The sequence below is a fragment of the Somniosus microcephalus genome, chromosome 24, assembly GCF_052327205.1.
Source record: "Somniosus microcephalus isolate GS21.2 chromosome 24, FLI_Smic_1.0, whole genome shotgun sequence".
NCBI lineage: Eukaryota > Metazoa > Chordata > Chondrichthyes > Squaliformes > Somniosidae > Somniosus > Somniosus microcephalus.
This window is the reverse complement of record NC_141010.1, coordinates 4345088-4371278: the sequence shown is the minus strand read 5'-3', so window position 1 is coordinate 4371278 and position 26191 is coordinate 4345088. Positions and strand designations below refer to the sequence as shown.

General features: G+C 47.0%; 1 protein-coding gene across 5 annotated transcripts in view; it reads right to left on the bottom strand.

Annotated features, from left to right (window-relative positions):
* Positions 1-26191, bottom strand: part of LOC147100969 (cholecystokinin-like) — a 131162-nt gene that overhangs the window by 68999 nt on the left and 35972 nt on the right. Inside the window, exon 1 of one of the 5 annotated variants that reach the window (XM_085966093.1) lies at positions 821-1002. The exons of the other annotated variants lie outside the window; for them this stretch is intronic. The gene's annotated coding sequence lies outside the window, so the exon portion shown is untranslated. Of the gene's footprint in view, positions 1-820; positions 1003-26191 lie in introns of those variants that run through there. 5 annotated transcript variants of the gene reach the window in all.

Below are 26191 nucleotides of genomic sequence, written 5' to 3'. Positions count from 1 at the left end.
AACAGCAATGTTTTAATGACCAGAGCATCTGTTTTAGTGATGTTGGTTGAGGGATAAATATTGACCCCTGGACACTGGGGAGAACTCCCCTGCTCTTCTTCGAAATAGTGCCGTGGGATCTTTTACATCCACCTGAGAGAGCAGACGGGGCCTCGGGTTAACGTCTCATCTGAAAGATGCCAACTCCGACAGTGCAGCACTCCCTCAGTACTGCCCTCCGACAGTGCGGCGCTCCCTCAGTACTGCCCTCCGACAGTACAGCGCTCCCTCAGTACTGCCCCTCCAACAGTGCAGCACTCCCTCAGTACTGCCCCTCCAACAGTGCGGCACTCCCTCAGTACTGCCCCTCCGACAGTGCAGCACTCCCTCAGTACTGCCCCTCTGACAGTGCAGCGCTCCCTCAGTACTGACCCTCCGACAGTGCGGCGCTCCCTCAGTACTGCCCCTCCGACAGTGCGGCGCTCCCTCAGTACTGCCCCTCCGACAGTGCGGTGCTCCCTCAGTACTGCCCCTCCGACAGTGCGGCGCTCCCTCAGTACTGCCCCTCCGACAGTGCGGCGCTCCCTCAGTACTGCCCCTCCGACAGTGCGGCGCTCCCTCAGTACTGCCCCTCCGACAGTGCAGTGCTCCCTCAGTACTGCCCCTCCGACAGTGCAGCACTCCCTCAGTACTGCACTGGAGTGTCAGCCTAGATTTTTGTGCTCAAGTCTCTGGAGTGGGGACTCGAACCCACAACTTTCTGACTCGGAGGCGAGGGTGCTACCAAGGCAATTTCAGGGCTGATGTCAGGAAAGCCCTCATTACAGAGAGTGATTAATACCTGGAATGAAGGGAGCAGTGGAGTCAAAAACTCTGGAGTCATTCAAGAGGAAGTTAGGAGCTGTAATGGTGTTGCTGGGTTTCCAGGGATTATCTGGGATTATCTGTGTGATTATTCACTGGACACCAGCTGCAGTACCGCTGACTATCAGCTGGTGGCAACACTGAGTACAGTGACTTCCAACAGCTCAACATCGCCAGCTCTAGGAATGTAGTGGTACTGCAGCTCCACAGCAAAATGCAGCCATAATAGGGTTTAAATTGACTCTGATGGTTGTTAAGAGCACATAAAAAGTTTGAGAATGTGTGCTGGAATTTCAGTGGGAAAAATCCTTGCACTGATAACCCGGGTATAACAGTTGATGGCGGCTAACTGTATAAGCTTCCTTGTGTATGGGACAGAGTTCCAGTAATGGCATTACCTGGGAGATTGTTTGTTGTATATTCCCTTGGCGAGCAGTGTGAAGCAGTGCGAGGATTCACAGGCAGATTAACCATCGATAGCAAAATACTGCGGAGGCTGGGAATCCGAAATAACAACAGGAAACACTGGAAAAACTCAGCAGGCCAGGGCAGCATCGGTGGAGAGAGAAACAGAGTTAACGTTTCAGGTCGATGACCTTTCGTCAGAACTGGAAAAAAAGCAGGAAATGGAAAGCTAGTGTCGGGGCTGGGAAAAGCGGGAGGGGATGAAAGAACAAAAGGGAAGGTCAGTGATAGGATAGAAAGCAGTGCAGTGCCAGTGCAGCCTTCGGTCGCCTGAGGAAGAGAGTGTTTGAAGACCAGGACCTCAAACCCGGCACCAAGCTCATGGTCTACAGAGCAGCAGTGATACCCGCCCTGCTGTATGCCTCAGAGACATGGACCATGTACAGCAGGCACCTCAAAGCACTGGAGAGGTACCACCAACGCTGCCTCCGCAAGATCCTGCAAATCCATTGGCAGGATAGGCGCACCAACGTCAGTGTTCTTGCTCAGGCCAACATCCCCAGCATCGAAGCTTTGACCACGCTCGATCAGCTCCGATGGATGGGTCACATTGTCCGCATGCCCGATACGAGACTCCCAAAACAAGCGCTCTACTCGGAGCTCCGGCAAGGCAAGAGAGCCCCAGGTGGGCAGAGGAAACGCTTCAAGGACACCCTCAAAGCCTCCTTGAAAAAGTGTAACATCCCCACCTACACCTGGGAATCCCTGGCCCAAGACCGCACAAAGTGGAGGAGAAGCATCCGGGAAGGCGCCGAACACCTCGAGTCTCTTCGCCGGGAGCAAGTGGAAGCCAAGCTCAGGCAGTGCAAGGAGCGCACGTCAACCCAAGCACCCCACCCACCCGCCCCTTCAACCACCGTCTGCCCCACCTGTGACAGAGACTGTAGGTCCCGCATTGGACTCATCAGTCACCTGAGAACTCATTTTTAATGTGGAAGCAAGTCATCCTCGGTCCCGAGGGACTGCCTAAGAAGAAGAGAAAGCAGGAGAGATTAAGAGACATTGAGAGACATTAACAGATATTCAAGGCAATGAAGATGAACAAGGTTGAAGAGACAAACGGAAATCCCGTCGAAGAGAAGAGCAGAACTTCTTCAAGGTGGGCATTCCTAGAAGAGAGGTGGCGGTGAACCAAACACTAATACGATAGCAAAATACTGCGGGTGCTGGAAATCCGAAATAACAAAAGGAAACGCTGGAAAAACTCAGCAGGCCAGGCAGCATCGGTGGAGAGAGAGATAGTCTGAGAGACCGCAACATGAACGCTCCTTCCATGGCCGTGACCATTTTTCTCCCAGATGATAGGGGGGTTAGTCCTAATCAGCAGCATAGGGTCACTCGCTGTAACTGTACAGAGTCACTGTTTATTCAGGGTAAGGGTCACTCACTGTGTAACTGTACAGAGTCACTGTTTATTCAGGGTAAGGGTCACTCGCTGTAACTGTACAGAGTCACTGTTTATTCAGGGTAAGAGTCACTCGCTGTAACTGTACAGAGTCACTGTTTATTCAGGGTCAGGGTCACTCACTGTGTAACTGTACAGAGTCACTGTTTATTCAGGGTAAGGGTCACTCGCTGTGTAACTGTACAGAGTCACTGTTTATTCAGGGTAAGGGCCACTCGCTGTAACTGTACAGAGTCACTGTTTATTCAGGGTCAGGGTCACTCACTGTGTAACTGTACAGAGTCACTGTTTATTCAGGGTAAGGGTCACTCACTGTGTAACTGTACAGAGTCACTGTTTATTCAGGGTAAGGGTCACTCGCTGTGTAACTGTACAGAGTCACTGTTTATTCAGGGTAAGGGCCACTCACTGTAACCGTACAGAGTCACTGTTTATTCAGGGTAAGGGTCACTCACTGTAACTGTACAGAGTCACTGTTTATTCAGGGTAAGGGTCACTCACTGTGTAACTGTACAGAGTCACTGTTTATTCAGGGTAAGAGTCACTCACTGTGTAACTGTACAGAGTCACTGTTTATTCAGGGTAAGGGTCACTCACTGTGTAACTGTACAGAGTCACTGTTTATTCAGGGCAAGTGTCACTCACTGTGTAACTGTACAGAGTCACTGTTTATTCAGGGCAAGTGTCACTCACTGTGTAACTGTACAGAGTCACTGTTTATTCAGGGTAAGGGTCACTCACTGTGTAACTGTACAGAGTCACTGATAATTCAGGGTAAGGGTCACTCACTGTGTAACTGTACAGAGTCGCTGTTTATTCAGGGTAAGAGTCACTCACAGTGTAACTGTACAGAGTCACTGTTTATTCAGGGCAAGTGTCACTCACTGTGTAACTGTACAGAGTCACTGTTTATTCAGGGTGAGGGTCACTCACTGTAACTGTACAGAGTCACTGTTTATTCAGGGTAAGGGTCACTCACTGTAACTGTACAGAGTCACTGTTTATTCAGGGTAAGAGTCACTCACTGTGTAACTGTACAGAGTCACTGTTTATTCAGGGTAAGGGTCACTCACTGTGTAACTGTACAGAGTCGCTGTTTATTCAGGGTAAGAGTCACTCACAGTGTAACTGTACAGAGTCACTGTTTATTCAGGGCAAGTGTCACTCACTGTGTAACTGTACAGAGTCACTGTTTATTCAGGGTGAGGGTCACTCACTGTAACTGTACAGAGTCACTGTTTATTCAGGGTAAGGGTCACTCACTGTAACTGTACAGAGTCACTGATTATTCAGGGTAAGGGTCACTCACTGTAACTGTACAGAGTCACTGTTTATTCAGGGTAAGGGTCACTCACTGTGTAACTGTACAGAGTCACTGTTTATTCAGGGTAAGGGTCACTCACTGTGTAACTCTACAGAGTCACTGTTTATTCAGGGTAAGGATCACTCACTGTGTAACTGTACAGAGTCACTGTTTATTCAGGGTAAGGGTCACTCACTGTAACTGTACAGAGTCACTGTTTATTCAGGGTAAGGATCACTCACTGTGTAACTGTACAGAGTCACTGTTTATTCAGGGTAAGGGTCACTCACTGTAATAGTACAGAGTCACTGTTTATTCAGGGTAAGAGTCACTCACTGTGTAACTGTACAGAGTCACTGTTTATTCAGGGTGAGGGTCACTCACTGTAACTGTACAGAGTTACTGTTTATTCAGGGTAAGGGTCACTCACTGTAACTGTACAGAGTCACTGATTATTCAGGGTAAGGGTCACTCACTGTAACTGTACAGAGTCACTGTTTATTCAGGGTAAGAGTCACTCACAGTGTAACTGTACAGAGTCACTGTTTATTCAGGGTAAGGGTCACTCACTGTGTAACTGTACAGAGTCACTGTTTATTCAGGGTAAGGGTCACTCACTGTGTAACTGTACAGAGTCACTGTTTATTCAGGGTAAGGGTCACTCACTGTGTAACTGTACAGAGTCACTGTTTATTCAGGGTAAGTGTCACTCACTGTAACTGTACAGAGTCACTGTTTATTCAGGGTAAGGGTCACTCACTGTAACTGTACAGAGTCACTGTTTATTCAGGGTAAGGATCACTCACTGTGTAACTGTACAGAGTCACTGTTTATTCAGGGTAAGGGTCACTCACTGTAACTGTACAGAGTCACTGTTTATTCAGGGTAAGGGTCACTCGCTGTGTAACTGTACAGAGTCACTGTTTATTCAGGGTAAGTGTCACTCACTGTAACTGTACAGAGTCACTGTTTATTCAGGGTAAGGGTCACTCACTGTAACTGTACAGAGTCACTGTTTATTCAGGGTAAGAGTCACTCACTGTGTAACTGTACAGAGTCACTGTTTATTCAGGGTAAGGGTCACTCACTGTGTAACTGTACAGAGTCACTGTTTATTCAGGGTAAGGGCCACTCACTGTAACTGTACAGAGTCACTGTTTATTCAGGGTAAGAGTCACTCACTGTGTAACTGTACAGAGTCACTGTTTATTCAGGGTCAGGGTCACTCACTGTGTAACTGTACAGAGTCACTGTTTATTCAGGGCAAGTGTCACTCACTGTGTAACTGTACAGAGTCACTGTTTATTCAGGGTAAGGGTCACTCACTGTGTAACTGTACAGAGTCACTGTTTATTCAGGGTCAGGGTCACTCACTGTGTAACTGTACAGAGTCACTGTTTATTCAGGGTAAGGGTCACTCACTGTGTAACTGTACAGAGTCACTGTTTATTCAAGGTAAGGGTCACTCACTGTAACTGTACAGAGTCACTGTTTATTCAGGGTAAGGGTCACTCACTGTGTAACTGTACAGAGTCACTGTTTATTCAAGGTAAGGGTCACTCACTGTAACTGTACAGAGTCACTGTTTATTCAGGGTCAGGGTCACTCACTGTGTAACTGTACAGAGTCACTGTTTATTCAGGGTAAGGGTCACTCACTGTGTAACTGTACAGAGTCACTGTTTATTCAGGGTAAGAGTCACTCACTGTGTAACTGTACAGAGTCACTGTTTATTCAGGGTCAGGGTCACTCACTGTGTAACTGTACAGAGTCACTGTTTATTCAGGGCAAGTGTCACTCACTGTGTAACTGTACAGAGTCACTGTTTATTCAGGGTAAGGGTCACTCACTGTGTAACTGTACAGAGTCACTGTTTATTCAGGGTCAGGGTCACTCACTGTGTAACTGTACAGAGTCACTGTTTATTCAGGGTAAGGGTCACTCACTGTGTAACTGTACAGAGTCACTGTTTATTCAAGGTAAGGGTCACTCACTGTAACTGTACAGAGTCACTGTTTATTCAGGGTCAGGGTCACTCACTGTGTAACTGTACAGAGTCACTGTTTATTCAGGGTGAGGGTCACTCATTGTAACTGTACAGAGTCACTGTTTATTCAGGGTAAGGGTCACTCACTGTAACTGTACAGAGTCACTGATTATTCAGGGTAAGGGTCACTCACTGTAACTGTACAGAGTCACTGTTTATTCAGGGTAAGGGTCACTCACTGTAACTGTACAGAGTCACTGTTTATTCAGGGTAAGGATCACTCACTGTGTAACTGTACAGAGTCACTGTTTATTCAGGGTAAGGGTCACTCACTGTGTAACTCTACAGAGTCACTGTTTATTCAGGGTAAGGATCACTCACTGTGTAACTGTACAGAGTCACTGTTTATTCAGGGTAAGGGTCACTCACTGTGTAACTGTACAGAGTCACTGATTATTCAGGGTAAGGGTCACTCACTGTAACTGTACAGAGTCACTGTTTATTCAGGGTAAGAGTCACTCACAGTGTAACTGTACAGAGTCACTGTTTATTCAGGGTAAGGGTCACTCACTGTGTAACTGTACAGAGTCACTGTTTATTCAGGGTAAGGGTCACTCACTGTGTAACTCTACAGAGTCACTGTTTATTCAGGGTAAGGGTCACTCACTGTGTAACTGTACAGAGTCACTGTTTATTCAGGGTAAGGGTCACTCACTGTAACTGTACAGAGTCACTGTTTATTCAGGGTAAGGGTCACTCGCTGTGTAACTGTACAGAGTCACTGTTTATTCAGGGTAAGGGTCACTCACTGTGTAACTGTACAGAGTCACTGTTTATTCAGGGTAAGGGTCACTCACTGTGTAACTGTACAGAGTCACTGTTTATTCAGGGTAAGGGTCACTCACTGTGTAACTGTACAGAGTCACTGTTTATTCAGGGTAAGTGTCACTCACTGTAACTGTACAGAGTCACTGTTTATTCAGGGTAAGGGTCACTCACTGTAACTGTACAGAGTCACTGTTTATTCAGGGTAAGAGTCACTCACTGTGTAACTGTACAGAGTCACTGTTTATTCAGGGTAAGGGTCACTCACTGTGTAACTGTACAGAGTCACTGTTTATTCAGGGTAAGGGCCACTCACTGTAACTGTACAGAGTCACTGTTTATTCAGGGCAATTGTCACTCACTGTGTAACTGTACAGAGTCACTGTTTATTCAGGGTAAGGGTCACTCACTGTGTAACTGTACAGAGTCACTGTTTATTCAGGGTCAGGGTCACTCACTGTGTAACTGTACAGAGTCACTGTTTATTCAGGGTAAGGGTCACTCACTGTGTAACTGTACAGAGTCACTGTTTATTCAAGGTAAGGGTCACTCACTGTAACTGTACAGAGTCACTGTTTATTCAGGGTAAGGGTCACTCACATATAAATTGGCCAGAAAAAGCAGTAAACCTGAGGATTGGGAGCAGTTTAGGATTCAACAAAGGAGGACAAAGGGATTAATTAAGAAGGGGAAAATAGAATATGAGAGTAAGCTTGCAGGGAACATAAAAACTGACTGTAAAAGCTTTTATAGATATGTGAAGAGAAAAAGATTGGTGAAGTCAAGCATAGGTCCCTTGCAGTCAGAATCAGGGGAATTTATAATGGGGAACAAAGAAATGGAAGACCAATTAAATACATATTTTGGTTCTGTCTTCATAAAGGAGGACACAAATAACCTCCCAGAGATGTCGGGGAACATAGGGTCTGATGAGAGGGAGGAACTGAAAGAAATCAGTATTTGTAGGGAAATGGTGTTAGGGAAATTGATGGGATTGAAGGCCGATAAATCCCCAGGGCCTGATAATCTACATCCTAGGGTACTTAAGGAAGTGGCCCTAGAAATAGTAGATGCATTGCTGATCATCTTCCAACATTCGATGGAATCTGGAAGAGTACCCATGGATTGGAGGGTAGCTAATGTTACCCCACTATTCAAAAAAGGTGGTGGAGAGAAAACGGGGAATTACAGACCGGTAAGCCTGACATCGGTAGTGGGGAAAATGCTAGAGTCCATTATAAAAGATGTAATAGCAGAGCACTTGGAAAACAGTGACAGGATCGGACAAAGTCAACATGGATTTACAAAAGGTAAATTGTGCTTGACTAATCTACTGGAATTTTTTGAGGATGTAACTGGTAAAATAGATAAGGGAGAACCAGTGGATGTGGTGTATTTGGACTTTCAGAAGGCTTTCGATAAGGTCCCGCATAAGAGATTAGCGTGTAAAGTTAAGGCACATGGGATTGGGGGCAAGGTATTGACTTGGATAGAGAACTGGTTGGCAGACAGAAAGCAAAGAGCTGGAATAAACAGGTCTTTTTCCGAGTGGCAGGCAGTGACTAGTGGGGTACCGCAGGGATCGGTCCTTGGACCCCAGCCATTCACAATATATATTAATGATCTAGACAAGGGAACGAGATGTAATATCTCCAAGTTTGCAGACGACACAAAGCTGGGTGGGCATGTGTACTGTGAGGAGGATGCCGAGAAACTCCAGGATGATTTAGACAGGTTGGGTGATCGGGCAGAAGCATGGCAGATGCAATATAACGTGGATAAATGTGAGGTTATCCACTTTGGTGGCAAAAACAGGAAGGCAGATTATTATCTGAATGGCAATAGATTGGGAGAAGGGGAAGTGCAGCGAGACCTGGGTGACCTTGTGCACCAGTCGCTGAAGGTAAGCATGCAGGTGCAGCAGGCGGTTAAGAAGGCAAATGGTATGTTGGCCTTCGTAGCGAGAGGGTTTGAGTACAGGAACAAGGATGTCTTGGTGCGGTTGTACAGGGCCTTGGTGAGACCACATCTTGAGTATTGTGTGCAGTTTTGGTCGCCTTATCTGAGGAAGGATGTTCTTGCCATGGAAGGAGTTCAGCGAAGATTCACCAGGCTGATACCTGGGATAGCAGGAATGACGTATGAGGAGAGATTGGGTCGATTGGGCTTATACTCGCTGGAGTTTAGAAGAACGAGAGGGGATCTCATTGAAACTTATAAAATTCTGACAGGACTGGACAGACTAGATGCAGGAAGGATGTTCCCGATGGTCGGGGAGTCCAGAACCAGGGGTCACAGTCTAAGGATAAGGGTTAAGCCATTTAGGACAGAAATGAGGAGGAATTTCTTCACCCAGAGAGTGGTGAACCTGTGGAATTCTCTACCACAGAAGGCAGTAGAGGCCAATTCATTAAATATATTCAAGAAGGAGTTGGATATGTGGTGTATGTGCCTTTAAGAGCAATTATGGTGTATGTGCCTTTAAGAGCCCCAGGTGTGCGTAATGCCGGTAATTGCCACTTGGGCTATATAAGCCTGTGTATTGTGTATATCCTTTAGAAACCCCCCCCAGACTTGCTTAGTAAATACCTATGAACCAACTCCTGTCTTCAGTGTCTTTATCTACACACGGACACTACAGTGGCGACGAAGTGGAAACGGACTTCCCTGCAATTCGGCAGCACCTCAAGGACATCGATTCCTCCAGCGTCCAGAAGACTCAAGGAAGTAAGAGAAACTGTGGTTTCACCAGCTGGCCAAGCTGGTGGCAGATACTGCGCTAATCCTCCCTGGGCGTCAGGCTGGAGCTCCAGCGGCGGGCTCTACAGCTGAGACAGGCAGCGAAATCGGGGGCAAGCAATAACGGACTGGGAGGGTGCACTCGAGAGACGGCCGGCGCGGCAAGCAGGTCAGCGTTTAGACCTCCGTCGGGAACAAGTCTCCAACAGTGAATAAACACCGTTGTTATCAGTAGCAGCGGCGGGACAGCGCAGGAAGCGCCATATCGTTGCTACAGAGAGAAAAAAAAAGCGCGGGAAGTGCCATATCTTTTCTGAAATGCCTAAATCTGGTAATATTGAGGCTTTTGATGGCGAAATAGAAGATTGGACCACATACGTGGAAAGAGTAGAGGTTTATTGCACTGCAAATGGAATAACAGATGAAAAAAAAGCTTCAGTACTTCTGAACTTAATGGGCGCGAAGACATATGGGCTGTTACGAAATTTAATCACTCCAGCCAAACCAAAGGACAAGACTTTTAAAGAAATTGTTGATACCCTGCAGGAGCATTTAAACCCAACACCGCTGCTGATAGCGGAACGATTCAAGTTCTTCAAGAGAAATCAACACAAGAATGAAAGTAACGCTGATTACCTAACCGAATTAAGAAAGCTATCAAAGTACTGCCAATTCGGAGCAGGACTATCGGATTATCTTCGAGACAAATTTGTTTGCGGTCTCTTAAGTGAAGGAACACAAAAAAGACTGCTTTCTGAAAAAGATTTAACATTGGACAAAGCTTTCAGTATGGCTGTATCATACGAAGCAGCAGCAAAAGGAGCTGCAGAGATACAAGAGACACAGGACTTCGGCACCCATAAAATGACACAGGAGTTCGGAAGATGTTATCGCTGCGGCAGATCCACCCATAACCAGAGGGACTGCTGGTTCAAGGGCAAAGCATGCAGGCAATGTGGTAAGATTGGACACATTGCACGGGTATGCCAATCTGGACAAAATAAATCCACTGACAGAAAACAAAAAATCAATAAAGAAAAGTACAGGAAGGTACAAATGATGGCAGACAGTAGCTCCGAAGACCAGAATAGCGATAGCGACTCCGGAAACAAGAGACTAAGCTGTCTCAAATTACATAATGTACTTGCCAAAGAGGATTACCAAACCATTTGGGTTACCCTCACAATAGCAGGGTCCCCAGTTAAAATGGAGCTAGATACAGGATCAGCTCTAACCGTAATAAATCGACGAGATTACGAGAGGCTATTTTCGCATATACCTCTAAAAGACACATCCATTATCTTAAAAACATATACAGGGCAGAAAGTCTACCCCAAAGGAAAAATAAGGGTGCCTGTGGTATACAACGGCAAAGAAATACAAAAGTTGTATTTATACATTCTACAAGATGGTGGTCCACCGTTGTTGGGACGTGAATGGATAAGGAAGATACGTTTAGACTGGCACTCCATTCAGGCACTGACGGTGACCAGTAAGGAAAAAAACAATGATGACATCATACCTGAACGATTAAAAGACATCTTGGCCAACGCCAAAGAAGTGTTTCAAGAGAAACTAGGAACCTTGAAAGGCATCACCGCCTCAATAAAAGTGGAAGATACAGCAATTCCAAAATTTTTTAAGGCAAGACCGGTGCCATACGCAATACGTCCGGCAGTCGAGGCAGAGCTGAAGAATTTGGAAAAGGCAGGCGTATTATCCAAAATAGATTGGAGCGAATGGGCAACACCCATCGTTCCAGTCATGAAAAAAACATTGAAAAATAACTCTGAGGAACAGAAAAAAATTCGCATCTGTGGGGACTTTAAGGTGACTGTAAACCCGGTCCTTCACACGGTACAGTATCCTCTTCCGAGGATAGAAGATATTTTCGCCTCGCTATCCGGAGGGAAACGTTTCACAAAAATTGACTTGGCACAGGCATATCTACAGATGGAGGTTGAGGAGACCTCTAAAAAGTATCTCACAATAAACACACACAAAGGCCTGTACCAGTACAATCGACTGGTTTTTGGAATAGCATCAGCTCCAGCTATCTGGCAAAGAGCTATGGAGCAAGTCCTGCAAGGGATTCCAGGGACTCAATGCTACCTAGACGACATCCTCATAACAGGAGAAAACGACAACGAGCACCTTGCCAATTTGGAGCAGGTGCTCACTAGGCTGAAAGAACGGGGCCTACGAGCAAATCGCCCCAAGTGCGAATTTTTCCAAAATCAGATATCATATTGTGGCCACATAATTAATAAGGAAGGGTTGCATAAGTCACCTGAAAAAATTGAAGCAGTTGTAAAAGCCCCAGCACCTGAAAATGTTTCACAATTAAGGTCATTCCTGGGATTAATAAATTACTATCATAAATTTTTACCGAACTTATCAACTATTCTACACCCTCTTAATGATCTTCTACAGACAGGAGTGATTTGGAAATGGAACGAAGACTGTAAACGTGCCTTCCATAAATGTAAAGACTTAATCACATCCGAGAAAATTTTGGCTCATTACAACCCATCACTACCAATCAGACTGGCGTGCGATGCATCCCCTTACGGCATAGGAGCGGTATTGTCCCATAGATTCCCTGATGGCTCGGAACGGCCGATAGCTTTTGCGTCACGCTCATTGAACTCAGCTGAGCGTAACTATGCCCAGATAGACAGGGAAGCACTCAGCCTGGTATGGGGAGTGAAGAAATTCAACCATTACCTACACGGACAAAAATTTACCTTGCTGACTGACCATCAACCCCTCATCTCCATATTCAACCCTAAAAAAGGTGTCCCCATTATGACGGCACAAAGACTACAGAGGTGGTCCCTTTTTCTAGGGGCACACCAATACAACATTGAATACAAAGGGTCAAAACAGCATGGGAATGCTGACGGTTTATCACGCCTACCGTTGCCAACGATAGAAGAGGCACCTACAGTAGACCCAGTAGAGATATTCCACTCTACCATAGTGGAATGTCTACCGGTGACAAATTCTGCCATTGAAAGGGAGACAAGAAATGACCCTACTCTCTCACGGGTCTACGATTTAACAGTGAAGGGATGGCCAGCACATGGTGAACCACTGTTGCCAGCATTCTCGCAAAGAAGAGAACAGCTGTCAGTGTGCCGAGGAACCTTGATGTGTGGATCCAGAGTGGTGATTCCACCCAAACTCCAGGATAAAGTGCTAAAGGAGCTTCACGAGGGGCATCTGGGTGGAGTGAAAATGAAGAACCTAGCTAGGGCGTTTGTATGGTGGCCAGGTATCGATGGAGACATCGAAGACATGACCAAGAGCTGCCTAGGATGCCAGAAGGTCCAAAATGCTCCGCCACAGGCCCCTCTACATCCATGGGAGTGGCCCTCATCTCCCTGGCAAAGGGTGCACATCGACTTTGCTGGTCCATTTATGGACTCAATGTTCTTAATCGCAGTTGATGCACACTCCAAGTGGCCGGAGGTAATAAAGATGTCCTCCACCACCACGGAAAAAACCATCACAGTATTAAGGACCATATTTGCCAAGAATGGGCTGCCGGAGCAGATATGTTCTGATAATGGACCGCAATTTATGTCCGAAGAATTCAGAAAGTTCTTAAAGAACAATGGGGTAAAGCACTACACGTCCGCCCCATACCATCCCGCCACCAATGGATTGGCTGAAAGGTTTGTCCAGACCTTCAAGAAGGCCATCAAGGCCATGGGTAATGAAGACATAAAACTTCAGCACAAGGTGGATAACTTCTTATTTGCATATAGGAATGCAACGCATATGGTTACTAACCAAACTCCCGCCATGATGTTCTACAATAGAAACCTAAGGTGCCGGCTGGATTTGGTCAAGCCCAACATCCGAAGGGACGTGGAGAACCGGCAGTTTCAGGGCATGAATGAAAGGCCAACTAGGGCCTTCCAGATAGGCCAACCGGTTTTGGCCCGGGACTACCGTACCGAGAAATGGCAGCCTGGAACTATCTGCACACGATTAGGACCACTGATGTATACCGTGGACATCGGAGACAGCATAATAAGGCGCCATGCTGACCAAATCATCAAGTCATCTGAAAAGGGACAACCTACACCACCACTCTATACATCTAACGATGAAGTAGAGATACCCATATCTACCTCTGATCCGGTGATACTGGAGCCCGATGAACCCGACACTGGCCTTCAAGCCGAATCAGCCTTGCCAGAAGAACCTACTACACCACCAGAAACGAGTCAGGAAGCCTCCTGAGAGACTAACTTATAATTAATTAATACAGCAATGTATATTATTTTGCATATAACATGTAATTAATAATTACTTAAAATATGATGTACTAGTTAGCTAGAAGGGGAGGAATTGTGGTGTATGTGCTTTTAAGAGCCCCAGGTGTGCATAATGCCGGTAATTGCCACTTGGGCTATATAAGCCTGTGTATTGTGTATATCCTTTAGAAACCCCCCCCAGACTTGCTTAGTAAATACTTATGAACCAACTCCTGTCTTCAGTGTCTTTATCTACACACGGACACTACAGGATATATTTCTTAAGGCTAAAGGGATCAAGGGATATGGGGAGAAAGCAGGGACAGGGTACTGAATTTGGGTGATCAGCCATGATCGCATTGAATGGCGGAGCAGGCTCGAAGGGCCGAATGGCCTACTCCTGCTCCTATCTTCTATGTTTCTATGTATTCGTGCCAGTAGTGCTTCTGGGTAAGGATCACTCACTGTGTAACTGTACAGAGTCACTGTTTATTCAGGGTAAGGGTCACTCACTGTAACTGTACAGAGTCACTGTTTATTCAGGCTAAGGGTCACTCGCTGTAACTGTACAGAGTCACTGTTTATTCAGGGTAAGGGTCACTCACTGTGTAACTGTACAGAGTCACTGTTTATTCAGGGTAAGGGTCACTCACTGTGTAACTGTACAGAGTCACTGTTTATTCAGGGTAAGGGTCACTCACTGTGTAACTGTACAGAGTCACTGTTTATTCAGGGTAAGGGTCACTCACTGTGTAACTGTACAGAGTCACTTTATTCAGGGTAAGGGTCACTCACTGTGTAACTGTACAGAGTCACTGTTTATTCAGGGCAAGAGTCACTCACTGTGTAACTGTACAGTCACTGTTGATTCAGGGTAACGGTCACTCACTGTGTAACTGTACAGAGTCACTTTATTCAGGGTAAGGATCACTCACTGTGTAACTGTACAGAGTCACTGTTTATTCAGGGTAAGGATCACTCACTGTGTAACTGTACAGAGTCACTGTTTATTCAGGGTAAGGATCACTCACTGTGTAACTGTACAGAGTCACTGTTTATTCAGGGTAAGGGTCACTCACTGTGTAACTGTACAGAGTCACTGTTTATTCAGGGTAAGGGTCACTCACTGTGTAACTGTACAGAGTCACTGTTTATTCAGGGCAAGAGTCACTCACTGTGTAACTGTACAGTCACTGTTTATTCAGGGTAACGGTCACTCACTGTGTAACTGTACAGAGTCACTGTTTATTCAGGGTAAGGGTTACTCACTGTGTAACTGTACAGAGTCACTGTTTATTCAGGGTAAGGGTCACTCACTGTAACTGTACAGAGTCACTGTTTATTCAGGGTAAGGGTCACTCGCTTTAACTGTACAGAGTCACTGTTTATTCAGGGTAAGAGTCACTCACTGTAACTGTACAGAGTCACTGTTTATTCAGGATAAGGCTCACTCACTGTGTAACTGTACAGAGTCACTGTTTATTCAGCAGGGTAAGTTTTACTCACTGTGTAACTGTACAATGCTCTGATGGGTTTTTTTTGATGAGATTAAAGCAGATGAGGGAATCAGGTCAGAGGAAGAATGATGTGGATTCCGGTTTCTGTAAGACTGTACTGGAAGTGTTCCACAGAACCCTGGCGTGTCCACAGACTGAGTTTGTGCTCTGTTTATTGGCAGGGGCCTGAAGTCGAGAGCGGAATCCTTTCTCAGTAATCACTCCCAGTAATTATACAGGACACGGGGTTGTGCAACATCTGCCGTGCTCACCAAAACAACGTCTTGTTCTGCTTCCTGTTCGAGGCTGCAGCTTTCGCTGAACAAAGATTTCAGAACAGATGGAAGCCATTTTAAAATCCTGTCTGTGTCAACACAATCAGAGCCACGTACCCTCGTCCCATTACCTCGCTCTTTCACCATCTCCTTTAATCTTTACCTTGTTCAAGATTTCCTCTTAAATCTTGACTTGGCTTCAATGACTCTAGGGTAATATTCATATTTTCATAAGCCTTTAAGTTTCTAGCACTAACCCTGAGTTTATACACCTTTGTTACTAATTCACTGACTGGAGGAAATTATCTTTCACTACTTACTATTCCTCCTCCAAACACTTCCATTCGATCCCCCTTGAACCCCTTCTGCACCACTGAATACAGATAGCGCTTTTTAAAAAATCAGTAGGGTTCCTGCTCCTGATCACTGTTCACTGACCCCTGGGTTAGAGAGAGGGGAAATCAGCCAGGGTTCCTGCTCCTGATCACTGTCCACTGACCCCTGGGTTAGAGAGAGAGGAAATCAGCCAGGGTTCCTGCTCCTGATCACTGTCCACTGACCCCTGGGTTAGAGAGAGGGGAAATCAGCCAGGGTTCCTGCTACTGGTCACTGTCCACTGACCCCTGGGTTAGAGAGAGAGGAAATCAGCCAGGGTTCCTGCTCCTGATCACTGTTCACTGACCCCTGGGTTAGAGAGAGGGGAAATCAGCCAGGGTTCCTGCTCCTGATCACTGTCCACTGACCCCTGGGTTAGAGAGAGAGGAAATCAGCCAGGGTTCCTGCTACTGGTCACTGTCCAGTGACCCCTGGGTTAGAGAGAGGGGAAATCAGCCAGGGTTCCTGCTCCTGATCACTGTCCAGTGACCCCTGGGTTAGAGAGAGAGGGGAAATCAGCCACGGTTCCTGCTCCTGATCACTGTCCAGTGACCCCTGGGTTAGAGAGAGAGGGGAAATCAGCCAGGGTTCCTGCTCCTGATCACTGTCCAGTGACCCCGAGGTTAGAAAGAGGGGAAATCAGCCAGGGTTCCTGCTCCTGATCACTGTCCAGTGACCTCTGGGTTAGAGAGAGGGGAAATCAGCATTTTCAGGATGGTGGGGGAGGAGAGAAAGAAAGGTAGCTAAAAAGAAGTGGAACCAAAGTGCTCTCATCGTAACTCTCCTCTCTCAGCCCGGGCATCACCTTAGAGTTTCGGGCACCTTCCCTCTTGCACACAAACCTCAACAGTGGCCGAACCATCACCTCGCGCGGATTCAATGCCTGTGTATATAAACCCCAGGATCACTTGTGCGCTTCGTCTGGCCTTTTTGCCTGCAACCCAGTTTTGAAGGATCTGTGCATCCCCCCCTCCCGCTCCGCCCCTTCCCCCTCCCCCTCCTCCCCCTCCCTCCCCTTCCCTCCCCCTCCCCCATAGAATCATTATAGCACGGAAGGAGGCAATTCGGCCTGTCGAGCCCGTGCCGGCTCTCTGCAAGAGCAGCTCCGCCCTTTCCCCGTAGCCCTACAAATGTCTTTCCTTCAGGTACTTATCCAACTCCCTTTTGAAAGCTGTGATTGAATCTGCCTCCACCACCCTTTCAGGCAGTACATTCCAGATCTTAACCACTTGCTGCGTAAAAAAGGTTTTCCTCATGTCGCCTTTGGTTCTTCTGCCAATCACCTTAAATCTGCGTCCTGTGGTTCTCGACCCTTCCACCAATAGGAACAGTCTCTCTCTATCTACTCTGTCCAGACCCCTCATGATTTTGAACACCTCTATCAAATCTCCTCTCAACCTTCTCTGCTCTAAGGAGAACAACCCCAGCTTCTCCAGTCTATCCACGTAACTGAAGTCCCTCATTCCTGGAACCATTCTTGTAAATCTTTTCTGCACCCTCTCTAAGGCCTTCACATCCTGCCTAAAGTGCGGTGCCCAGAATTGGACACAATACTCCAGTTGAGGCTGAACCAGTGTTTTATACAGGTTCATCATAACTTCCACACTTTTGTACTCGATACCTCTATTTATGAAGCCCAGGATCTCGTATACTTTAACTGCTTTCTCAACCTGTCCTGCCACCTTCAGCGATTTGTGCACACATACCCCCAGGTCTCTCTGTTCATGCACCCACTTTAGGATTGTACCCTTTAGTTTATATTGCCTCTCCTCATTCTTCCTACCAAAATGTATCACTTCACACTTTTCTGCGTTAAGTTTCATCTGCCACGTGTCCGCCCATTTCACCAGCCTGTCCATGTCTCCCTGAAGTCTATCACTCTCCTCCTCACTATTCACTATACCTCCAAGTTTTGTGTCATCTGCAAATTTTGAAATTGTGCCCTGTACTCCCAAGTCCAAGTCATTAATATATATCAAGAAAAGCAGTGGTCCTAGAACCGACCCCTGGGGAACACCACTGTATACCTTCCTCCAGTCCGCAAAACAACCGTTCACCACTACTCTCTGTTTCCTGTCACTTAGCCAATTCCGTATCCATGCTGCCACTGTCCCTTTTATTCCATGGGCTTCAACTTTGCTGGCAAGCCTATTATGTGGTACTTTATCAAACGCCTTTTGGAAATCCATGTACACCACATCAACCACATTACCCTCATTAACCCTCTCTGTTACCTCATCAAAAAACTCAATCAAGTTAGTTAAACACGATTTGCCTTTAACAAATCCATGCTGGCTTCCCTTAATTAATCCACACTTGTCCAAGTGACTGTTAATTTTGTCCCGGATTATCGTTTCCAAAAGCTTCCCCACTACCGAGGTCAAACTGACTGGCCTGTAGTTGCTGGGTTTATCCTTACACCCTTTGTTGAGCGGGCAGGTTGGAGGACCTCCTCGTGGGCCTGCTCCTGGGACTGGCTAAAAAAGCCATTAATTGGTCCAGGCAGCGGGCGGTCGAGGGGGTCGTTCAGCCAGATTGCCTCCCTCTCTTCCACGGCCATGTTCGCGCCCGAGTGGCCCTGGAGATGGAGCACGCGGTGTCTGCCGGCACGCTTGAGTACTTCCGCGACTGGTGGGCGCCGCGGGGACTGGAGTGCATCATCAACCCGGACAATCAAATTTTAATTTAATTTGTTTAAGTTTCATTTGAAGTTTGTTTAATTTACAATCAAATTTGTTTAACGTACCCAACAAAAGAGTACACCTTTTGTTGAACAATGGTGTAACATTTGCAATTCTCCAGTCCTCTGGCACCACCCCCATATCTAAGGAGGATTGGAATATTATGGCCAGTACCTCTGTGATTTCTTCCTTCACTTCCCTCAGCATCCTAGGATGCATCCCATCCGCTCCCGGTGACTTATCTACTTTAAGTACAGCCAGCCTTTCTAATAACTCCTCTATCAATTTTTATCCTACCAAGTATCTCCATTACTTCCTCCTTTACTATGTCTATGGCAGCATCCTCTTCCTTGGTGATGACAGATGCAAAGTACTCATTTAGAACCTCAGACTTGTGCTCCAGAACTAGCTGCACCTCTAACCAAGCTGTTCCAGTACAGCTACTGACGTAAGAAAACTACTAGGCACTTGGTCTAAGCATTAAACAAAGCTTTAATCAACAGCTTTACAACATGGAGGTCTAGTTGTGTCCTTCACTAGTTCCTGTTAAGAATGTCCTGCGCAAGCTGGGCCCGTGCCCGAGTATTTATACTCTCCCTGGACAGCGCCACCCGCAGGCCGCTTAGTTGATTCATGTCAGCTACAACACTGGCATCTATCCGACAATGTGGAAAGCTGCCCAGGTATGTCCTGTCCACAAAAAGCAGGACAAATCCAACCCGCCCAATTACCGCCCCATCAGTCTACTCTCAATCATCAGCAAAGTGATGGAAGGTGTCATCGACAGTGCTATCAAGTGGCACTTACTCACCAATAACCTGCTCACTGATGCCCAGTTTGGGTTCTGCCAAGACCACTTGGCTCCTGACCTCATTACAGCCTTGGTCCAAACATGGACAAAGGAGCTGAATTCCAGAGGTGAGGTGAAAGTGACTGCCCTTGACATCAAGGCAGCATTTGACCGAGTGTGGCATCAAGGAGCCCTAGTAAAACTGAAGTCAATGGGAATCGGGGGGAAAACTCTCCCTGGCTGGAGTCATACCTAGCACAAAGGAAGATGGTTGTGGTGGTTGGAGGTCAATCTTCACAGCCCCAGGACATCACTGCAGGAGTCCTCAGGGCAGTGTCCTAGGCCCAACCATCTTCAGCTGCTTCATCAATGACCTTCCCTCCAACATAAGCTCAAAAATGGGGATGTTCGCTGATGACTGCACAGTGTTCAGCGCCATTCACAACTCCTCAGATAATGAAGCAGTCCATGCCCGCATGCAGCAAGACCTGGACGACATTCAGGCTTGGGCTGATAAGTGGCAGGTAACATTCGTGCCACAGAAGTGCCAGGCAATGACTATTGCCAACAAGCGAGAGTCTAACCACCGCCCCTTGACATTCAATGGCATTACCATCGCCGAATCCCCCACCATCAACATCCTGGGGGTCACCATTGACCAGAAACTTCACTGGACCAGCCACATAAATACTGTGGCAACAAGAGCAGGTCAGAGGCTAGGTATTCTGCGGCGAATGTCTAACCTCCTGACTGCCCAAAGCCGTTATACCATCTACAAGGCACAAGTCAGGAGTGTGATGGAATACTCTCCACTTGCCTGGATGAGTGCAACTCCAACAACACTCAAGAAGCTCAACACCATCCAGGACAAAGCAGCCCGTTTGATTGGCACCCCATCCACCACCTTAAACATTCACTCCCTCCATCACTGGCGTACTGTGGCTGCAGTGTGTACCATCTGTAGTGTGTGTACCCGTCTACCTTTAAGGGAACTATTGAATGTAACCGTTCACCTTTAAGAGAACTACTTTAGGTGTGGCACTATTTGTTTGGCTTCTGTATACTGTAATACCGATAGTGACCACACCAGTATATAATTGTTGTGGCAGGATTGCTGGGGCAGATTCGCCCGGACCTTCGAATAGTAAAGACCTGTTTTGTTTGTTACTTCTGAAGTCTGTGTATTTATTAATTGCACAACCCACAGACTTTACAGTGGCGACGAGTCCGATCGTACCCTGCGGCAAGATTACCAAAGCAAGAAGAGCGTCGAAGAGAGGCAACCGCCCTCGTCGTGCTGCTGGAAGAAAACACGAGGCTGCAGCAGGAGAAAGGTGGAAGACTTTAGCAACAAAAGCTTCCATTAGCAACAGGCACTGACTACCCTTCTACCACGGTGCGGAGTGAGCCGATCAGCAGGGAACAAGGCGGCCGAAGAGACTGTGAGTAGGGGAAGGTGTAGAAGTATCCGGAGGATAAGGGCAGAGCACTCGACCTCGGTCGAGGGGGAGCTGTGCCGGCCAAAAGTCGGGTCCAACGGCGTCGGGTGACAGCCGGACCGCGATTGGCGGGAAAAATCCGGGCAGCGACCGCAGCCACGAAGCGCTGAGCCTGCGAGTAGACGCGGGAAGAGAAACCCAGCCACAGCCGGGGAGGGAAACACCGGTCTGCGAGAGGGCTGGGGAGGTGAACGGGAACCGTGCGGGTGAGAGCCGGGTGCGGAGAGAGAGACTGCGAGGAGCCAGTCCAGCGGCTGAGCTGTTCTCCACCAACGGGGTACTCCGAGCCGGCAAAACCGAACGTGCGGGAGTGGGTGAGAGACACAGCCGAAAAAGGGGTGAGAGACTGCGCGAGAGCCAGTCCAGCGGCTGAACTGTTCTCCACCAACGGGGTACCCAGGGCCGGTAGCACCGAACGTGCGGGTGAGAGAGCGACAGAGCCGGGGACGGAGAGAGAGACTGCGCGAGAGCCAGTCCAGCGGCTGAACTGTCCTCCGTTAACGGGGTGTACCCAGCGCCGGTAGAGCCGTGCAGGCGGGAGGAAAAGACATAGCCGAGTAAGGGGAGCTGTGCGGAAGCCAGCCAGGGGCTGAACCTGTCCGCTGTGGGGGAAGCGTACCCCTTCCACCGGGAAGAAACGCGGGAAGCCGCCATTAGGCGGAGAAGACGCCAGAAGCGGGAAACCGCCATTGAAGTGGGCGGGGCGAGAAAGGAAGAGCGGGAAACCGCCATTTTCGCGGGAAAACCGCCATCTTAGAAACAAACAAATAAATAAGAATACTTAAAGAAATACTGGTGCTGCTCCCAAGGGAAGAAAAATGCCTAAGCGAGGGAATATTAACGACTTTAATTCTGAAATAGAAGACTGGGCCACGTACGTGGAACGCATCGAGATCTATTGTGAAGCCAACAAAATAGAGGAAGACGACAAGGCGATAACATTGTTAAACTCGATGGGCGCAAAGACATACGGGCTCTTGAAGGATTTACTAGCACCAGCTAAACTGGCGGATCAGTCTTTCGAAGAGATTGTGGTTGTTCTGAAGGACCACTTGAACCCCACACCGTTGATGTTGGCTGAACGATTCAAATTCTATGCAAGAACGCAACGGAAAGACGAAAACAACGCAGAATACTTGGTCGAACTGCGTAGGCTAGCGAAATACTGCCAGTTCGGAGGGAATCTGACAGAGGCACTGCGAGACAAGTTCGTAGGCGGATTGTCCAAGGAAGGGACGCAAAAGCGCCTACTAGAAGAGAACGACCTTACACTTGACAGGGCTGTCCTTATAGCCGCATCACACGAAGCCGCAGCAAAAGGAACGGCGGAAATGCAACTAAAGGCGGCGGCGCTCGGGGTGGGCCAAATTACCTCGAGTACAACAAAATGCTATCGTTGTGGGAAGACAACACACGACCAGAATCAATGCTGGTTTAAGAACCAAGAATGTAGGAAATGTGGCAAACTGGGTCACATCGCTAAGGTATGCCGGTCAGGGAAGAAGACCAACAACCAAAGGAAGCCATCACAAGAAAAGTACAACAAGGTATACAAGGGGGCTGAGAAGAGTTCAGACAAACAGAATCCAGACTCAGATCCAAACGGCCAGGAGCTGGGTAGTCTGAGTATCCACCATGTGAGTAAGGAAGCTGACCTACAAACTATCTGGGTCATGCTAAAAATAGCTGGAGTCCAAGTGAAAATGGAGTTGGACACTGGATCAGCTGTATCAGTCATAAATCGAGGGGATTACCACCGGCTATTCTCACACATACCCTTAAGAGATACCAAGTTCGTATTGCAGACATACACGGGGCATAAAGTATACCCCATGGGAAAAATAAGAGTCAAGGTGAGAGATAGGGGTAAAGAACACCCAAGAATGAACTTGTATGTACTACATGAGGGAGGACCACCACTTCTAGGACGGGAGTGGATCAAGAAAATAGACATGGAATGGCACTACCAACAAGCAATGACGAGTGAGGACTCGGTGCAGACAAGCAGCTCAGACTCTGAGCCGGAAGACGATAAGTCCAGCCCACGTATGAAAAACAAGGTTAACATGAACTCACTGACTAAGGTTGGAAAAACGATGGCGTGCATAAAGACAGAGAATTCTGAGTCTGTTCAAGTCACAGACATATGCATTACGGAGGAACACCGAGCTCGAACTCAACGTTATTTCAAAGTACGACAACAATTCGAACAATTAAGTTACCGTCTCGTACAGGAGATGAAAACAATGAAAAAGTTCTATGACACCGAATGGGAGAGTCTGGAAAGACAACAGAACCTGCTGGCTCAAGCAGAGAGCGACCATAGAGCCATCGTGACCAATTACCGATCACACCTCCCTTATGATGTTCAGGAGTTAGAATATTTGCATGATCTAGAGATACAGCATAAAGGCAAACCACGCTACACTGAGGATTTTGTTCTGCAATTGGAGACGGAGCTAGTGCAGGCAAGGTTAAGAGAAGCTGAATCGCAGTGTGCACTTAAAGAGATGCAGAAAAAAATCTTGGACATGGAAAAGAGAAACGCTTCTTTACCTGATGTGAATAATGTGGCCATGTTGCAAGAGGAGCTTATCACTCAGTTAAATGAAAATAAAGGGAAAATGACTGAGATAGACTGCAAGAATAAAGAAGATTTGATGGCAGTGAGACTTCAAGAGGCAGATAGCATAGCAGCCTTGGCTGAACTCCAACAGGAAATTGCGAAAGAAGCAAATGAAGAGGAATCTTCAGGAAGCCGGGATTTTATTCCAGTTCTTCTCTATGACTCCTTACAAGCAGAGTGTGAGAAGTGGAAAGAACAGTATGAACAGGCCCAGGCTACAATTCTGGAGGGGATTAACTCGGCAACCTCCGAAAAGCTAGTTTCAGTAGAAGCATATGAACAACTAAAGGTTGAACATGAGCAAGAAGTCCAAAGGCTGCAGGAAATTCTTGATGAGCTCAAGGCCAAGACAGACTCATCGGTAGAAGTTCCATCCATAGATGAGAATTTAGCGGTGAAAGACATGGCAGAACATGAAAGACAAGATGTCCAAGAACTCATAAAAATATTGGAGGAAACCCAAGACAAATATGAGGCGGCAATGACCGAGGTTCAACGACTTGAAGAGCAGAGTCAACTGGGAATCCTTTCAGTGGAAGGGAAGGAAACTGTAAGAAACACAGAGACTGTAAGAATGGGCTCTGAACATGAGCTTGGGAGCATCAAGGCGCAACTTCTTCGAGCGCTTGAAACCAAAGTACAAGAGGAAAGGAAGGTGAAAGCATTGGAGGGAAAGGTGGATGAAATGGTGAAGACTCTGATCCACAGAGTCCCCGCGGAAGAGTTAACGGTCAGCCAACTCCTTCACATGCTGAGAGACAAGACTCCACAATGGGAACACGAGCTTCAATCTGCAAAGGGAAGGAATTCGGAGCTCCCAAAAGTTACAGAAATAACTGAGGTGGCAACACAGATTTTGTGTTACAGTTTACTCTATGAAGAGTTCGTTGAATCACGTCAATGTGAACAGAAGAATGTTGAAACAGCTGCTTCAGTAGAAGGATTAAATAGCCTGATACCGCAATCCCCGGTGGAAGGGAAGGTATTGAACTCACAAATGAGGTCAGTAGTGAAGGAATGGCAGACAACCCAGGAAGAGCGGGATGAATATGAATGCATGAAGAAGTCTTTTCAAGAAAGATGTCTAGGGAAGGAACCACCGTCAGCTAACGTCCAGACGGGTGAGGAGGAAGAAGAAGGCTCTCTCGCTGGCCTAACTCAGGACGAACCCGAATATTACCATGACCTGTTGAGTGACACTGAATATTACGAGGATGTGGTCTGCCCAGCTTGTGATGAAAACTCCCAAAGTGCTGAAATCCGGAGGAAGCACTTAAGGTCTAAGGAACATAGAGAGTTGGTGGCGCTACAGCTGGCAGCCGAGAAAGGAGCTCCGAGAGTTTCAAAAAGGCAGAAAAGAAAAAGAAGAAGCAGAAGATAATAACTGTCTAAAATATTAGCACTTCTACCATCTCAGGCGGAACACTACGAAAGGAGCTAAATTAGTTGAAAAACTGGAAAATGTCAAGACAGCCAGTTGGTTGTAAAAGTCCGCACTGCTGGTTCAACAGGACGAAAGTTCAAGCTGTTACGTCAAGAAAAAGGCTATGGAGGAGTCACGCTAGCCAGGTGAACCGGCTACACCAAAGAAATGTTGTTCGGAACGAGTCAAGATCAGAGACTGAATCTATGAACTGTTTCCGCAGAGACTGAACCTGTGAACTGTTCCCACCGAGATTATCTCTGTAAATTGTTTTATATGACATTGACTCCACCGAGATTATATCTGTAATTGTTTATAGGAAGTTGAAGATATGTATGTTTAACGGAGACTCTGTAAGTAATAAGCTAAAAAGGGAGGATTGTAGTGTATGTACCCGTCTACCTTTAAGGGAACTATTGAATGTAACCGTTCACCTTTAAGAGAACTACTTTAGGTGTGGCACTATTTGTTTGGCTTCTGTATACTGTAATACCGATAGTGACCACACCAGTATATAAGTGTTGTGGCAGGATTGCTGGGGCAGATTCGCCCGGACCTTCGAATAGTAAAGACCTGTTTTGTTTGTTACTTCTGAAGTCTGTGTATTTATTAACTGCACAACCCACAGACTTTACACCATCTACAAGATGCACTGCAGCAACTCGTCAAGGCTTCTTTGGCAGCACCTCCCAAACCCGCGACCTCTTCCACCTAGAAGGACAAGGGCAGCAGGAGCATGGGAACACCACCACCTCCAAGTTCCCCTCCAAGTCACACACCTTCCTGACTTGGAAGTATATCGCCGATCCTTCATCGTCGCTGGGTCAAACATAGAAACATAGAAGATAGGAGCAGGAGTAGGCCATTCGGCCCTTCGAGCCTGCTTCGCCATTCAATGAGATCATGGCTGATCATCCAAATTCAGTACCCTGTCCCTGCCTTCTCCCCATATCCCTTGATCCCTTTAGCCTTAAGAAATATATCCAACTCTTTCTTGAATATATTTAATGAACTGGCCTCCACCGCCCTCTGTGGCAGAGAATTCCACAGGTTCACCACTCTCTGGGTGAAGAAATTCCTCCTCATTTCAGTCCTAAATGGCTTACCCCTTATCCTTAGACTATGACCCCTGGTTCTGGACTCCCCGGCCATCAGAAACATCCTTCCTGCATCTAGTCTGTCCAGGCCTGA